The following is an 18,859-nucleotide window of genomic DNA, read 5'->3' as shown; positions in this document are numbered from 1 at the left end:
AGCATATTGGAACATTTGTAAAGAGCCATTGTTATCTTATTAGTAACACCTGTGCTCTCTATGACAAGTCAAAATGTTTTGAACTCGTTAAATCATTTAAATGAGACAACCAGTAAACAGGAAATTTAAAAACCAAAAGTTTAGTTACAGACAGTAAATAGGCAGGTTTTAGGTTGAGGTTTGAACATGATCACATTTACACAGTGCCTGACATCACTGTAGGGGTTCATATGGACAAAGTGTGTGAGAAATGTAATTAATAATAATTATTATTAATAATTATTAACCAACGCAGAGACTTTAGAGTGGCTGCAATACGTTCATATTTTGGTTAGATTTTGCATTTTGAACAAGTTGGAGTTAGCAAAGAACTTTCTTTGATAGACCAGAGTCTAAAGTAGTCTAACCTGCTCCAGAGAACTTTTCAAGATCACGTTTGGACGAGAGTCCCCTTACTCCAGCAATGTCTTTGATACTGAATGGCTGATGCTGAAACTGACTGATGACTAAAATTTTGTTCCAAGTTTCAGACAACTCTAGTTCACTGGCCTGATACACATTTGCTGTGGATAAGAGAGTAAAGGTGCGCAAAAGCGCCAAGCAATGCTAACCAGGCTCAACATCTTAGCAAACAGTGGCACCAACTTTAAGAAAACAACTATTTTAATTCTGCTGCTTTAAGAGGAGGAGTTCGGAGGATAAATGCAATTAAAAAACAAACTAAATGAATACAATACTCTACATATATAATAATAATAACAATAACAACAACAACAACAACAACAATAATAATAATAATAATAACCCTACATGTGACTGTGAAACAGTGGTGTTACAGTGAACTTCAAAACCCCACTCTGGGAGCTGAATCTCTTAACAAATACACAAAAGCAATATGGTCAGATTTATAAATGAATACATAACTAAAACAATCTCTAGGGATAATTCTGCTCTCTCACGTGACATTCAAATGGAGCTTTGGCTGGAGCTTCTACTACTTAAAACTGGAATTTGGGGGGAATAGCTGCTGAAACATCATGAAATGTAGTCAGCATTAATACTCAGATGACTGCAAAATGCTTCAAAACCATCATCCTCATTTAGCTTAACTGTTGCATTTGATTTAAGGACTTTTAGGATGATTTGATGATGAATTATGAAACATGCTACAGTTGTTATCCATGGTTAATGTTTCTGAAGTAACCACAAAACCAGAACATGCTTTCCACTTTCACCTGCTTATTAAATGACTGTCAGGCTAAAAGAAGCTTCTGAGTATCAGATTTTTAAAAATGAATTATCCTTTAAGTTGATTTTGGGTTTGATTTTGCTTTAAAGTGACCTTAGTAATCCACATCAGAACAACACTGTTTCGTGCTACACTAACGGCCTTTTCCATTATGAAATCCGCTTGGTTCCATTAAGCTGTTTACTCACACACACACACAGAAACACACATTCACACAAATATACATAAGCTGTACATGTGTATGCGCACAGATCCAAAATGCTCACTTCAAGACTCACTGAAATTATAAAAAAAAACCACACATTTTACACATAATCCATATGTGAGAATTTGCTTTGATGTGGCAAACCAGAGTGAGGGCTAATGGATCTCACCCACAACAATGGAGCACACTTAAATGGCATGTCTGCCTGAGGGAAATCACTTAGCTTCAACTCCAGCTCCTTCCTGCTCTCACTGGGGAGTCTGCTGATGCACCACAACTGGATTACTTATGATTAGTCACCTTGTATTTATTTGTAATTAGTTTATGTCTTCATTCTGCCACACGCTTTTGATTATCATTTACCTCAGTGTGATTGGGAGATTTTTATGGCAGAGTGGATGTTGTGTATGCATGAATTTTATTTAGATAACAGTTTCTGCCAAACTAGTGTTCTCTCTTTTTCTTTACTGTATCAGAAATAATACACATAACACCTTCCAGATGCTTTATGATAATAACTTCAACACATTTTATAGATTTATTTATGGACAATGTAAAGGGTTTATGGCCTGGGAAGAGGCTGTTTTTGTCTAGAACTCCTTTCTTTATTTGTGTAACAGATGTCAGTGCTTCCTCATTCACAAGAAAACCGAAAGCCTCCACTGAATATTACAGGATAACTCTGGTTTGTTTTAACCTGGGCCTTATTTTCCCTTGTTTTTGGGTGTAAATGATAGAAACTTTTTCTTGACTTTTACAAAGTACTTTTATGTATGTGCAGGATCTGAATACTTCTCCCACCACTCAAAGTCACACAACAACACAAACAGACTGACCGACTGAGGCAGCGGTATTCCAGCACCTCCCGCGCTCTGCTCGGCAAAATTACTGTTTTTGTCAACAGAGTTTGGAAGCGATATATACTGATGAATGAAAAGGTCAGTCTCTGTGGGTATCCTATCCACAATGCTGACACACACTTAACAACCTGAGCCTGTCATTAGCAAAAATACGCTCTTTAGTGGATGTACTTTAACATGGTGTTATCCAGGTTAATGCAGCAGCTGTTTGCAGTTGCCAGGTACACCGTTCTTGCTCAATACTGCACTGATTTTAAAGATTTTTGTCGCTTTGTCCCGTGTGAGTGTGTGTAAACTGTGAAACATGGGAAAATAAGTTCCAGGTTAAAAAAATACCAGAGTTGTCCTTTAAGCCTTCCATCACCAACTCCATCCACTTGAAAAACAGCAGCTTGGTACCACAAGTGGCACTATCCTGATTTTTTATGATGATTTAGAAACACCTGTGATGTGAGGTGTTCTGAGACACTTGTGGCACTAATGTAGTCCCAATATGAAGGTGAAGCTGTACAGAGGAGAGGAACTACAGCCACAGCCTTGCAACTGTGATGAATACTTGGTATTTTATTTTGGCAAAGGTTTCGCAGAAAACACAGCCAGTGTTGTTTTTTATATTTTTGGCCACATTTAAAATGAAAACAGCAAGATACACATGTTGACAGTTTTGAATCTACAAAGGAGTAAGGGTTTGTGGGAAATAGATCAATAATCTTTCATTTATCTCCAAAGTATGGAGCAGCCACCAAGACAAAAACAAAAAGGGTGATGGATAGAAGTTAGACAGGAGGTAGCTGGTTAGCTTAGCTTAGCACAAAAATAGGAAACAAGTAGCCTCCTAAACAAAACCCACCTACCTTCATCTCTGATTAACACTTTGTTTAATCCGTTCAGAAAACAAAGTGTCAGGCCAGGCTGTTTGCAGTCTTTGTGCTAAGCTAAGCTAACCAGCTGGCTGTAGCCCTATATTTAGCAGACAGAAACTGAGAGTGGTATAAATCTTCTCATCTAACTCTATGCCAGAAAGTGAAAGAGGACAGCTTCCAAAATTTAGAACCATTCCCATAAAAATTAATGGGCATGTAAAAGACCTAAATAGTTGGCATTCATTTAACATGGTTGTCTCTTTGAGCTGTAGCTAACTTAAGCCACCTTAAGAAACTCAGCACAAAGCTAATGTAGCTGAGTTCCTCTTTACTCTGTACTGACATATTACAAAACATACACTATTATTACATGGCAGCTTTATGGGGTGGATAATTGTTCATTTCATGTCAGCTCATGTTTCCTATCATACATAGCTTTTCTAGTGTTAACCACTGTAGTTCCAATATGGAACTTCCTCTAAACCATCACTCAACTTTCATTTCTTTATTTGTTCCTTCATTAGTTCATCCATCCATCTGTTTTCTTGGCCAGTCTTGATCAGATTTTGCCAAAACCTGTGAAAATTATGCATCTCACCATCGTGTTCCAACATTTCTGTAATTACACTGATTAGGTCCAAGGGGTTTTGTCTGTTCCTTTGTTCATTTGTATCTCATAAACCATTTATCACGTTCTGACAAAACTTGGCCACATTATGTATCTTAAACCAAACTCTCTCGTTTTAAATCCATACTGATGACAGGTCACAATGTAATGATTTAAAGGTATTTACTATGAACACGCAGGAGTCACAGGGAGTAACTATAAATTATATTTTTTAAAATCTTATGGAAAAGTTAACAGGTCATGGCCAGCCATCTATATAGTTGGTATATGTGCATGGTATTCAGTAGGCCAGAGTCCAAGCTTTCAAAGAAACCTGAAGCCCCTTAAAACACCCTAATGGTGTGAAATGTGGTTCATAATTGTCTTGTGCCAGCCCACCGTGGAATCAGCAAACAACTTAAAATAGTGCCAGGGTTGGGGTGCTCAGTTACTTAGCAGGGTGTTCGATAACACAGAGAGGGGCATGCAAATATTGGTAAGGCAATTATTGGCAGTCATGTTTGGCCTAAAGTAGCAGGTAACTCTATCCTCTCCATTATGTATGCTGTGAACTCCAGTGCAAGGAGCACTGTTAAAGCTTTGCTTTTTACTGTTAAAAGGCTTCTTACCTCCTGACGAAAAGAGGCTCACTTTACGCTCAGATGTCCTTCGCAGTGGAAATGCACTCGTAATGCAGCGAGAGAAACTAAGCACCTCCTGCCTTCAGGACTCTTATCTTCTTACAGCCACATTTACTACAAAAATAAAAAATGGAAATTGTTTACATGCATTAGTGTTTCTTAAAAAAATAAACAACAATTACACAAATAAATACACCTTTTCACTTTAGAAAACATATCTCAGATTTCCTAAAAGCATGTCCAAAATATCAATTTTCATTTTTTTCATAAACTGAACTTCCATATCAGAATGACATCAGGGACAACTATTATGAGATTAGAACATTTAATCATTTTATAAACAAGTAAATTCATCATCTTTTTCACAGAAAAAATAAATACACAAAAGGAATGGGAGCCACTCTTTCTCTGTTGACATGAATGTTTATTTCACTAGAGACTATTACAAACATGACATCTGGGCTCAGACAGCTTTTATGAGATGTTACTGAAAAAAATGAGCATAAATACAAAAAGAGACAGTCAACATTCATGTTATGTTTACCCACGCACACACACACACACCCACCCACACACACACACACACACACATCTCCTCTCCTTTTACTGGTTTGACTCTTGAAAAGCATTCCTTGTTCCATTTTCCCCCATTCTCCTCAAGAATGTAGTAACAATAATAATGCATTAAGTGGGCTGAGTACTCTAAACACTCAGAGCTTCCTCTCACAATAAGTGCAGAACCAGTTTGCCTGCTGTTGAAAGCATCTTACACAGTCCTACAGAGAGTGGAGAGTTTGCCCCTGCACCCCCCCACCTCTCACTCTCTCTCTGTCTCTCACACACACAGGCACACAGAATAGACTCCTACACACTGTCTGTGCCTCTGGATGATGAAACAAAAACACTGTCAGACTTGGGGTCTCGCACTGTCCGGTGAATCAGAAGGACCTCAACGTGTGATATCATCGTTTTTGTGCAGGCGTCCTGTGATGCCTGCAGAAATAGTCCCATCTGAGTTCCAGTGCACATCATGCTCCTGTCTGCTGGAGCCACCAGCATGGTGCAGCTCTGAGCAGGGGGTTAAATCCCCCATAAGAACACCAAAAGGTCACCAAATGCTGTTGTTTATCAGACATCCTAAAATGAAGCACTGAGTGGGTATCCTGTGGATTGATTTCAGCCCCTCTGTGCCTGCAGCATCGCACACGCACCATAATGATTATCCCAATACTCCTTTTTACACAGATACTGCCTAAAAATAAACACAGGACTAGGGGAGTACATTTCAAGGAATTTCCTTCATTGATTATTGGATGTGTTATTAATCAATGGTTAATTGTTAAAAATTGATGCAGCAGAAAATGCACATTTTTCTGTAATACCTTTAAGTTATTTAATTATTTATTTGGCATTTCTGCCTTTATTAGATAGGACAGTGTAGGGTAGACAGGAGACTAGGGAAAACAGAACCACAGATGTTAGGGTTACATGCTATGTTCCTTACCTATCCATTGTTTTTAAATTACAGGTGCAGGCCAGATTCACCACAAAATCTGAGACAATATTTAAACAACAAATACAGGAAACAAAGAAAAATATGGCTAAAGTTGTGATGGTCTAAATAGCTGGAAAAACTATTAAGGTTTAGGATTGCACTTCTATAACATTAGGCATATTTACATGGAACCTAAACTCTGATTATAAGCAGTTTAAAAACAAACACGGAATAATAATGCTCCATATAAACAGCTCAAATGAAATAAACAGAGGTTGCAGAGAGGTAATTTCAAACTTTTGAAGAACCAATCAAAAGAAAATTTCTACTGTGTAAATGATTGAACCCGATTACGTTCCTGCTGCGGCCTCTCTGCCCATGCCCTCCATCTTGACATAAATTCATGGGAATGTACATTTTGTTGAGGAAGACGAATGCATGACATGTTCATCACCTATACACATGTTGTAAATAAATGGGTCAGTGCATGTAAACACCACACCATATTAATTCACATCCCTTGTAAACAGTTGACCTGAAATCTTCATTCGGACTCATTTCAATCACAGTTGAAAAAAAAAAAACGTGTGCATGTAACAGCAGCTACTCAGTTGACTCCATACATTTTCCTTGTCCAAATCTGACACAGTGCAACTTGACTTGTTTTTTTTTGTGACTTCTGAAACTTTTGTTAATGGTAAATAAGAAGTGATGGGATAATAAGCCTGCGTCTAAGCCTTTTTTTTTTTTTTAAATGAAAGCATAAAACACTATTTTTCAGTTATATTTCAAGTCCACATGAACAGCTCAACCATACAAGTCTTCAAAACTGGAGCCATTAAAGAGCACTAAATCGAATTACCAGTTGTCTCAGCAAAGGACTGTGTGATTTGGCATTATCTTTGCAATTACAAGGAAGGGAGCAGGATCTGCGCTAGATCTCTCTGTCTATGCCCTTTACACACGCACACACACACATAAATGCAAAGAGAAAGTGAGAAAGACAAGCACTCCAGGGAGAGAAAATACACCTGAGGGATATCCTCTGTGTTTGATTTCATAGCTCTGCACTGCCAAAGTCCTAAATTAACTTAAATACCATAGTGATATAAAAGAAAGAAGGGCAGGGTGTGTTTGAGGGTGTGTTGATCTAAGTTGAGTTATGTCTGTTAATCATTGCTATTTTTTCCCAATGGCTCATTTCTTTTTGCTGCTGTTGTCACATTGCATTAAATGAAATACATCATGAATGTAAAGCAAAAGAGATTTAATAAATACCCAAAGATAAATATGCAAAGCACAAGACCTGAAACAGGAATTTCTATTCATCCCCGAGTCAATGACCTATACATGTAATTATGAGACCAGTTCAAGCAGCTTCCCTGAAGAATGTCTTGTACCGTCACTTCATCGCCTCAGAACTGATGTTTTGCTTTTCTTTTTTTTTTTTAAGGCATTACAGCTTGCTGTTTCTTCATATGTCACAAAGATTCAGAATCTGTGACCTGAAACAGCCTGAGGAGAGCGACTTCACAGGCAGTTTCCTCAGGGACTAATGTGTTTTCAGAGCGGCGACCATCTTTTTCCCTGTTTAATGAGCTCAGTCATAAATAAATGCATGGCCTTAATTAGCCTGCGTGTGGCGGGGGCACTGGAATTAGTGTGGAGCTGTGGAGATGGAGGCTCCATGCCCGAGTTCTTCTGGAGATGGTGATCCGGGCGTGGGGAGGTGGCCTTTGAGCAGATGCTCTCCTCACTCTCTGCTGGTTGAGGCTTCCACGACTCCCTCCTTTCATCTAAATCTACTAAGCTGCTTCGCACCAAGCTCTCCTTGGCCAGTGGAGGGGCTTATATCGGACAGTGGGCCAAACCTGGGCCAAAAGTAATCCTTTTTTTTTTTTTTTTTTTGAGGTGATTAGGTCGGAATGATGAATTTAAACTAAAAATAAACTTTAAATGGGTATCTTATTTTGGTAGTTATGAAAATGAAAACACGGGAATACAAAACAAATATTATCTAATCAGCCTATAAAATAACTTCTTCCATTTTGCACTTATGTCTTTTGCGGAGCTAATTCTGAGGCTCAGTTTTGTTGAACCGTATTGTACACAAGTACAATTTGTAAAAACTACTTTCTACTTCTATTTTCTACTTCTGTGCTATTCTACCATTTCATTTGGGTGACTTCTTGGTACAAAATGCTTCCACTATACAGTAGACTCGTCTCCTAAATTCCCACAATGAACTCCACAGCATGAACACTACTTTCCACTAAAAATAAATAAACGGTGCAATACTTGTACTGAGTGATTGATTGCTAAATATACTGTATAGTTAAATATACTTCTGCCATGTTCATGTCATCATTCTGATCAAAGTTTGTGTCAAATGACAAAATGGCTGCAGAGGCGACATCACAGGCAGTCACATCAAAATAAAAAATACTATTAACTTTACTACAGTTGATACGGGTAATTATAAAGAATGTTTCTTAGAGTCTGGTTTCAGCTGACTGCTGTACATATAACAATAAACATAGCTGAATTAGGCTGTTTATATAAGACTAAGGCTAGCACTGGGTGTTATGAGCTAAGAATAATGTGTTGATTTCCCCAAGCTGAATATCTTCTCACATTGTGCAAATGTAGCATTAACACGTCTCTAATTACTATTTTTCAATTTAAATCTACGTGTATGTCTGTCATCACATTTTGATGCCCTAATAATAAGTTGGTAAATACCCATCCTACAGTAACAATGGCAAAATTTATATTAAACCCAACTTCTAAAAGAAATGTTGCATTCTTCAACAAAAGCTGTAGTAGATAGCTACATACTGTTAAGTCTTTACACCCAAAGTAAAACACACAGTTTAAGGGGGAAATATTCTCAATTGGTTCTTCAACTGACAGCATGTTAGCTTCTCAACTGGCAGTGGCCAGAAATGCTAATAATGCTACAGCTGTTGACAGCTGTTTTAGCCTACCCGAGGAACAAATTTAGCAGCTTTTTCCTCTTAAAGTGACAGAGAGTTAGTATGTTAGGACTCACAGCTCTCAACAGTTTTTATTGTTTGTTTACAATTACAATTCAAGTACTGAGAATTATTAGGTTTGTCGATTTCTATTAAAGACTCCCTAAATAATGATCAACACACTGGTAGACAGATTCTTAAAAATAAATTACTGATTAAGGATTGATTGAAGCAGAGGTCCAGAGGTGAGGTGAGCGTTTCAGTGGGCAGCTGTGGTGAGAGACAGGACCATGTACAGTACACAGCTGGTGACAGAAACATTACTGAAGGGGGCGAATGCCTTTTGGAGACGTGGTGACTAATTCTGCTCTCACATTGCATTCTAAGTTACAGGGCAACCATGAGAGGGCTGGGGGCTCTTCTCGTCTGGAGCCGATCAAAACCTCAACACACACACACACACACACACACACAAACAGATGACTAACCAGCCTTGCTCTGATGAAAGCAGAGAGGGGCCTATCATCTCTATCACCTCTCTTGACCAGCGCATCCAGCGTCCAGCACATTACTGCTGTTGACCATGTAAACAGCTCTGGTGTAGTACACTTTGCCATCTCACCACACATCAACATTTGTCCAAAACAATTTGTGGAGAGTGGTCCTGGATCAGGATTGTAAAAATACATTAGGAACAGACATTAGTAATATTGCTGGGCCATATGTGTGGCAGACCACTAAGGTCACCTGACACTGAAGGTCACCTTTTTCAGTTCAAATTATTAAGTGCTTCCCCTCTAATCAGATGAGACATCCCACATGCTGCCCGTGCACATAGCAACCAGTTTATTTATAGGCTCCAAACTGAAATGACCAGTTGGTTTAATTTAATAGTGAGCAATAGGATTATACATGGAAACAAATTACCTAAGTGGGGGTACTCGCTACCAAAATCTTTTAACAATGATGGAAACCACGGACATGATGTCTCCCAGTATTATTTCATTATTGGGTTTAGCCTCTGCATCTGTCAGCTAGGCCTGGCTTCTGGATGGGCCCAGCTTGTGTACAGACTGACGCACAGCTGCTAGCAGCTCACATAGACCCACGCCCCGGCCTCCCCACACTCCAGGGTCATGAAGGGGAAGGGCAGCATCCTATCCCACCAGCAACCACAGACTCAGGCCTATTTCCCAATTACAATCCAATTTCATAGCCTGCTGTGGTCAAAGAAACAAGCTGGACATGGAGGTTTCACATGTTTACTGCATCAGAACAACGACTTTATCTGCACATCATGATAACTGTTATTGTGTCTCCCACATGCTCTTGCTCTTCTGAACAGAGCATCTATTCTGACACTGAACCTCTTAGATGTGAGTAAGCGTAGACATTATTTAATTTGATTTGATGGAGTACATGGGGCCAACATCAGCATACGAGCAGAAAGCTTAAAGATGTTGTAGTAAACCATTTCTCCTCTAAAAGAGTTGTGCTGGTGACAAGATTTTTTATTTTTTTATTTTTTATGAAGGAATGCAATTAGACTTCAGCCTTAATATCTCAGAGGCTGTCACATTCTCAAACTACTCTGCTATGCTTGCCAACTGCAATCAGAAATAACTCTGTCCCTTCAACTTAATGAAAAACAAGTACTTGGCTATAAACTTGTAGTCATCCTCTATCCAATCACATTGTCTTGAGTAATTAAAATGATTAGCTTAATTAGCTTAATTAACTAAATTTGACTACAGGACATGGCCATATGGTGAAGAAAAACAAAGATGGGAGCTAATTAAAGTTAAAATAATGCAGGTTTTAATTAACTCAACCCTTAGGCATCAACATTTTCAAATTTATCCAAGCTGATAATTAAAAAGTCCTCTTGCCCAAGCAACATTTCTTCTCTGAGCTAATTAAATCTGGAAATAAATTAGCAACATGACGCTCCAAATATTAATTCCTGCTAGAAGATGACTTCACTTTCTAATGAAATTAATTAGCTGCACTGGACCCTCAATCAGATGCCAGGCGCTGTCCGTGAGCATAGACCTCATGTAATCTAGCGCTGGGCTAAGGGCCCGAGGGCAGAAATTTACAATTGTAATGAACACTCTTTAACTGTGTGTCTCTCTTAATACACCAAATGAACATGTAGATCTATTTATGCCAAGGGCTCCCTCATTTATAAAGGAGTGGTAAGACCAGCTAGTTAAAACTTTCTCTTTTTTTTCAGAAAGAATGTGTAGTGCGAGAGAGCACATAACCACATAGCTGCCAAAAGCAATGCCAAGACCAGCTTCAGCAGCCTGTAAGGTTCCACAGGCTGTGCCTGTGCGTGTGCCAGCCTATTACAGAAGACCCTCATGAATTCACCCCCCTACACTCTCTTGGCAGCTTAAGGGGATGACACTGTGGACGGGGGAAAAATGCAGTAAAATGTATCCGTCTGCATTTTCAGTCCTTACTGTCCCTCCTATCGCCTATGCATATAATTTACTGTATATTACTGGGGCAGTGTTGTAAAACAAACTCCATTATCCACCATTATGGCTCTGTTTAAACAGATGTCTGGTGCGTGAGACACCTTAAAAACAACAGAGGCATGATTTTACTTTATATTCTTATAAAATTTTGGAGACTTTAAGTCTCTGCATTGAGCATAAAATAAGACACAGATTACTGCACCAGTGGAAAAGCAGGTTACAACATATTCAAACAGATTTTAAGATTATGATTACGAAGATAAGATCAAGATGAAATTTTAATGATCCCCATAGGGAAAATGCATAAAAATTAAATATTACAGCTAAATCCAAAAGTTCTAGTATGCAGTGCCACAACAGTGAGTGAGGTACAATACCTTTTCTGATGGGAAAATATATCACAAGTACATTGTGTACTGCAACTACTGCAGTCAAATTACTGTTTAGGTCTGACTTGTAATAGAGAGACAATTAAATAATTCATAGATATACAGCATGTCATAATTCACACTGTAAATGTAAGTGGATGCCTTATGTATCTGATCACACTTATCACTTTATCTTCTGTGATGCTGTCATTAATAGGACCGTGCAGACATACAACAGTAAATAAACTACACTAACCTGGAATGGTTGTGCACATCAGACTGTACTGTTGTGTCCACTTCCTTGTTATCACACTGCTTTATTTTCAATAATTAAGTCAGTACAAGTCTCACGCTCAATGACATGATCAATATGATGCACTCTGTATTATTCAGGACCCACTAACCACATCAGCAGCCTGACACACAAAGAAAGATGCAGACTGTACAGTAGGTGGCTCTCCAGAGGCTGTACCACGTCCCCTCTCAGATGCTTGTTACAGCCTATTGGACATGTGCAGCATGAAGGGCAAACCTTCATTTTACTATGATGACAGAAGATGCTCTGGCCTTTGTGTTGAGCATGTTTCTCTTGAAAAAAAAAAAGTCTGCAATGCCTTTAAAATTGAGATAATTGTGTTTACTGGGCACAGAGTGGCTTTCAGTCTGTACAGACAACAAACTATGAAGAGGAAAAAGCTGCTCTTTTGAGTCTGTCAGTTTTTCAATAATTAATGCTCTCCTCAGGCAATTTTGATCCAAAATGTAAATAGTTTCTCATCCCATTATGCAGGGCATTGATGAATATGACAAAATTCCAAGAGATGACAGTCCAGCTCACACAGTTGTGGGCAAACATTACAATACACTAATGACCCAGGCCTTTAATGTCATCCCATCTGAGACATTAGAGAATTTGAAATTAAAGGTACAGTTGGCTCACATGACAAAGTGGTCCTCATCTAAGTGGAATATTCACATCAGTCAGGATGCAGCTATGACGCGCCCGAGCTGAGCTTAAAGCTAGTTACAGCTCACATCAAAGGAACGTCATCATGCCCAACAGCTACCCTTGCCATTTGGATCCCACTGAATCCGATCCTTTAGTTACATTTTTCAAGCTATCTCTCCTCCAGCTTCCACGCTTAAACACCATTAAAATGGAAAATATAGTGTTTTCTGCATCAGCCCCGGCCTTCGTTATTTCACAGACTTGTCCTTGTTATCTTGATCGCAGTAAACAAGCAGCATATACTCCTCTGAATTCTCAGCTCTAGTGTGGAGTTGTCTGACAAAGTGGTCAAGAATGTAGACACAATTAGCGCTACAAAGAAATGTCTAGATATCAACGAGGTGGTGCAATGACCTTTAAAACAAAGGATTCTAAACACTGGCATCATAGAAATGCACTGGCTGCTGCCACAAGGGTCTAACTCATTTATTTCAGGTGTTTTTCATATGTTCTGCTTTGAAGAATAATAAATCTCAAAGCTCTAATCATGCTGCTCTGGGCTGTGATTCTTCCCTTAGATATTAATAACACAGAAAAATAAAGAAGCATTAGATTGGGTCAAATCCACACTTAGCTTTTAGACAAAAATGAAGCATCTGATGGTGATTGTTTATCTGATGTTCAGAGAGCTACTTTCCTAATTAACCTACTGTGGATTATATTATAAAAGATACTCTGCTATTTTCTCCCTTTTTGATGCAGATTTTCTTTAAACTAGTTCAACAGAGCATGTCTGCGATTAACTTTAAAAGGTCATTTAAAATAGCTTTCAGGAACCGTGTGTTGAAACCTGGTTGAACGTTTCTAAATGATGTACTTGGAGATGAAGACACCACACCAGTCTTGCTCAGCGACCCCAAAAATACACTTTATGCTTTAATAACCCCTGACAGCGTACGGGAGTCATTTCCAGACCTCCTGGCACATGTACCTGCAGAAAAAACAAGCCGTCTTCCAACAATAATACATCAAGATTCTCTTAAATGAGTCTTAACATGTCTCCAACTGCACCTTTGGTGACCTACCTCAGACATGAAAGGTTAATCCATGGCAGGGTTAAAAACTTATCTGGCCTTTCTGGTCACATAACATCCCAATTACTTTAACAATCTCACAGTGAATGGGGGGAGAGAGGGAACGAAAGAGATGGGAGAGAAGGAAAATACAATAGATAAAAGTCTGTCTCAGAGTAAAAGATAAGTTCTTATCTTAATCTAATGACTCCACAGCCTTAATTTGTCAGACCTGGCTTGCCTGAGAGGAAGGGAGAAAAAGCGAGTTTCTTGTACACAGTGTTAATAAGGGACATCTCTCAAATCTCGGTGTCTGTGAGCGGTGGAGAAAGGATCATCTGTGGAACATTCGGTGGCAACAGAGAGATGTGCTTCATTCTGTGGATGTAGTTTTTTTTTACTTCTGCTAACAGTTGCTAATTAGCACCTCATCACCCTCCAAGTAGCTCCATACTGTGGAGATGCCAAGCACAAAGTATTTATAACCCAACTCCAGCGACTGAGGAGATAAACAGCTCAGTGTGGCCAATGGCCAGATCAAACATTCTGCTGGTGTTACGAAGCTATTTAGCTGCATTATTCGAGACAAAATGTGGGATTCGTAAAGAAAACATTGCCTTTTAGATCAAGTTCACATGAACTCACCACTCCAGAGGGCACGCTGTGTAATATACTAACAACACCAGCAACTACATGTAATTAATTATGCTTAAAATTAGTTTGTGGGTATTCACATCATCATAATATGTCTTTTAAGATGTGTTTTTTTTAAAGCCAAATCACTCCTGTGTTAGCCCCCTGCTATCACTATGAGTGTATTCATTTACTGCATGGATGGATCGCTTTGGAATCAAACTGTTAAACCTGGCAGTGTTGGTGACATGCTTTGCTAACAGAGCTACACGGGACCAGACTGACGTAAATGACACAAAAAAAACAACAAAAAAAAAAACATGCCTCTCGAGCTGCAATTTCTTTGATGAGACAAAGAAAATAGAATGTGAGCACTGTGTGAGAGCAAATCTCAATAGATTAATTTGAAGTGTTCACTGAATTGTGATTCCTTTTAATTAATGATAGAATTAACTGCTTTGTTAATGCGTTCCTGGAGGAAATGAGCTGCTGGCAAAGTCGGCAGCGAACAAAAGGAGGACACATCTCTCTTGACATTTATACAAGTCTAACTTTGCCAGTGTCAGGGTGCAACAGCTCATGTTGGGTGAAATTTGTCTTGAAGGAATGTTTTCCTGCACTGTGAGGAGACAGTGATTCCAAACCACGACTGCGTTTGAAATCAATAAAAAAGTGAGAACTGGCATTTTCTTGGTAGCTAAAGGTGAGATGTGTTATGGGCGTGTTGATATCAGATTAAAACTGCACACATGTTGGTTGTTTATTATTAATTATTAGCTGCCTTCTGTTGTGAAGAGTCTGCCCATGTCATCAGCTGAAGTCTAAGAAATCATAAGTTAGCAGCTGGTTGGCTGAATCCAGAATAATTGTGATTCATTACAACTTGTGTCCTATTTTCTGTAATTCTGGTCATCATTCCTGCCAGTAATAATAACATCAAGTGAATCCCTGAGATCTGAGAATGGTTTATTACTAACAGATTACTGCCAGCTGATCTTTCAGTAAACTATGCCTTTGTTGTTCTCCTTGTTAATGCAAAACTGACAGAAAACCATCTAATGATGAGAGGAGGAATTTTGGATTCAATAAGAAAAATGACAGATAAAAGTAACACTGCAGTGTTTTCTAAAAACAACTGTCTGCATTAATATTACCATGACAACAAGTCATTAGTTAACTTGTCTCTTAAACTCTCAGCATTGTCTATACAGCAACCCATATGGAAAAGCCTGCGTTGGTGTGTGCACGCTAATCACATGAACTGATGTATGTATACAGGAATGCTGCTATAGGAGAAGAATGTAGAAAAAGTCACATTTGTCTCTTTCTACTTGGAGCTGGTTCCTCTCGTCTTTGTAAATATACTGGTTATCTGCTTATTGGTTTATTTTGGAAGGAGATGGAAGAGGAGGTGGAAGTGAGTCAGGTGCCCACAGACCAATGAGTCAGGTGTTGTTGGTGTGGCTGTACGCCATGATGTTTAAAATTTTTACAGCCCATGTGAATGGTCCATGTAGAAGCCGGGACAAGAACCATGCAATGCTCAAAGAAAATGATATAGTGAATATTACTATTAGGACATGTGGGTTGTGTTTGAGTCAATTTGCATGAATTACATGGTTTTTGCATTTGTTCAAACTTGTCCTAATCTGGCTTGTTTACAACCTTCTTGCCCTGTCATACATTGTTGGAGTGATGCCAGTAGATTTAACCAATAGGAATGGTAGCCAGAAATATGACCTAAATTATATATATATGAAAAAGCAGAATTATCCTTTAAGCTTCTGCCAATTGGCCTCAATTTACAAGGATGCAGGCGATTTGCAAAAACTTAAATAAGTGGGAATGGAACCTTTGCTTCACACAACCACATTATGTTATATAGGTGTTAAGAGGGGTTGATCTCACACTCAAAGGCTGTTCAGTTGCTCTAGCAGAGCGCCTCCCCCACTAAATCTGTTTGCTTAATTAAACATGGCCTTTGTGGCAAAAGTCTACAGCTGCTTTCCTGTTTGGCGATGCACTTCTGACATCTGACAGTCTTGACTTACTGATTGCCCATAAGGAAAGAAAAAAACATGATTACAAGCTACCACTTAACACTACATGGACCTTTTAGACAGATGAGTGTCTCCACTTATATAGATAAGAATTATGAATGGCCTTTTCCAAGAACCAAAGGTGTGTTTGAATGAGACAATGAAGAAAATAACAGATATATTTTACAAACATATATACAGCGTCTTATTTGATTCGCTAATAGAGTCCTCCAAAAATGTGAAGAAGTTCTTCACAGAAAAACCTGAGCCTTAATACTGCATTAGTGAAACCATTTGATAACATCAGTACTCTGTGTGCTCTCTGGCTACAGCATAAGTGGATGTTTGGAGTGGATTCCATGTTTCAGAACATTTTCTTTTTGACAGTGTACTTTGTGATGATTTTGTGCTCAGGCAAGACATAGAGACAGAAAATCATTGAGATTTCAGGAACAGTGATATTGGAAGTGGAATTGAGTGAGTATTACAGGCTACATCCCTGCAGCAGCTTTTAACACATACTAAATTACTCTGCGTCCACGCCCATACTCAATATAAATCCATCAAAGGCGAGAGGGGGTGGGGGGCGTCTATGTGAGAAGTTAACACAGCACTATATCTTTTCATCCAGTCATTCTAGGAATTTAATGAACTATTTGGAATGTGTCGTTCTAGTGAGTTCCAATACGTATCCTTTAGTAAGAGGGGGTGTTTATTCAGTAATGGCAGCATGTTCCTCAATCGTGTGCCACTGGGTGTAATATGATAGCACAGTGTGATCCTTTAAAAGGTCAGGTGACCCATGCTCCAAATTAAATTGAATTCATATGAGTTTTGGCATAGAATTTTGAAGAAGAAAGCCCATTCTGGACTCCTCCTTTTGGACCGTGATTTCAAGATGGTTCACCTATCAAGCTAAGAGGAACACATGTTCGCGCAAATGTCACCTTGTGTGAGCAGTGCTACCCCCACTAACCCTCCCAAGCCCACCCCCCCAAAAAAAACAACCAAACAACAGCTGCATATTCTATTCAAGAGCAGGGCAACGGGGCATCCATACGAGCATAATATCACCGAGCAGGCGATTCCCTGCACAGGCCTGTCGAGCATGATGTACGTAGTGGACCGGTATCTTCCCCACCAGAGCTCAGATTGTTTTGATATTTTTATTAGCATGTCCTCAATCATAAATCACCCTGGGGAAGTGAGGCCGATCCTTCCTCTCTGCACTGCATCAGATTACAGGTAGAAGACAAAGTTATCGGACACCTCGCCACGTGTCTTGTGTTTAAGCTACAACACCTCTTCCTGTGTTCGCGCATAAAGACTTAAATTCAGCTTACATTCAAACATTAGAATGGAGCGGAATACAATATACATAATATTATGTAAATGGAGTTTTTCATACAGTGGCCTGGATTCAAAAGCAGCCTTCTATCCTTCATCTGCTTTTATCAAAGGTGGAGACAAAAGCAGTCGGACAGGCAGTAAGCACTTCTTGCAGTGTCAGGATTTGATGTCATATCGCTTTAAATAACCTCAGAGGACATCATTTTGTGTTATTGTGCATCTTGTGATGTTATCTACCCAAAAGAGACGTATTAATGCATTGTTTAAGCACAATACTGTGTCCATTTGCATCACAATAAGACTTTTTTTTTTTTTTTAACTTCTCAGCAAGCCAACCGAGCAGTGCCCCCAACTCAGGCCAGGCAGCAGCCGAGCTGTTCTGCAGCCACACACATTTTCATGTCATACTAACTTGCCAGTGTGCGCAAAACTGTCAGACTCTCTTAAAGGCTCTGGATGCTATGTGTAATTCCTTTAACACAAGGCCATGCAGATATCCTTATCACTGTTGTAATGGCATGCGCATGCCACCCTGCATCCTGCGAGCTTGCACAAGGCAGCTGGTAATTCATTTAATTTATTCAGCTCAACCCGCGGTGGATCAGACCGCGCCGCACTCGTGTTGTGTTGACGGCCATAATACATGGCCGGACACTCAGCAGCCTTCGTCCTTCAGAGGTGATCTCAAGGTCATGTGTGATTCTATCACAGGCCAGAAAACCATCATTTATGACTTCCTATCTGCAGCCAAGCACTGTGCTTTCATGAAGAACAAATGTGCGAACACACTGAGGAATGAAAAGCCTCAATCAGAACTTTGTTGGTTTTTGCGAAAAGGTATAGAAATGATGTGCTGCAGCTAATCAACATCAAATCAGTTTTTTTTCCCCACTTTTAACTGAGTCCTCGCTTGATGAAAGCCACCATCAGAACAGAGAGTGCCTTTGTTTGTTTAATATGTAAACACCATCTGTATTTTGTTTAATCCTCCTCAACAGGTAGCCAACTCTAAAGCGGATCCCCTGTCACTCACAACCTAGGACATTTGGCACTCTGACACGCTGAT

General features: G+C 39.3%; 1 long non-coding RNA gene across 1 annotated transcript; it reads right to left on the bottom strand.

Moving 5' to 3' along the window:
- Positions 1-2,858: 2,858 nt before the first annotated feature.
- LOC127143478 (uncharacterized) lies at positions 2,859-4,539 on the bottom strand. The gene is made up of 2 exons (XR_007814927.1): positions 4,414-4,539; positions 2,859-3,753 (listed from the first exon to the last, which is right to left on the bottom strand). It is a non-coding gene; the product is annotated as an uncharacterized LOC127143478 (long non-coding RNA).
- Between the last annotated feature and the right edge of the window lie 14,320 nt (positions 4,540-18,859).

Source organism: Lates calcarifer, linkage group LG17, assembly GCF_001640805.2.
Source record: "Lates calcarifer isolate ASB-BC8 linkage group LG17, TLL_Latcal_v3, whole genome shotgun sequence".
Lineage (NCBI taxonomy): Eukaryota > Metazoa > Chordata > Actinopteri > Centropomidae > Lates > Lates calcarifer.
Note: the sequence above shows the minus strand (reverse complement) of the source record. Positions and strands in the feature narration are given on the sequence as shown.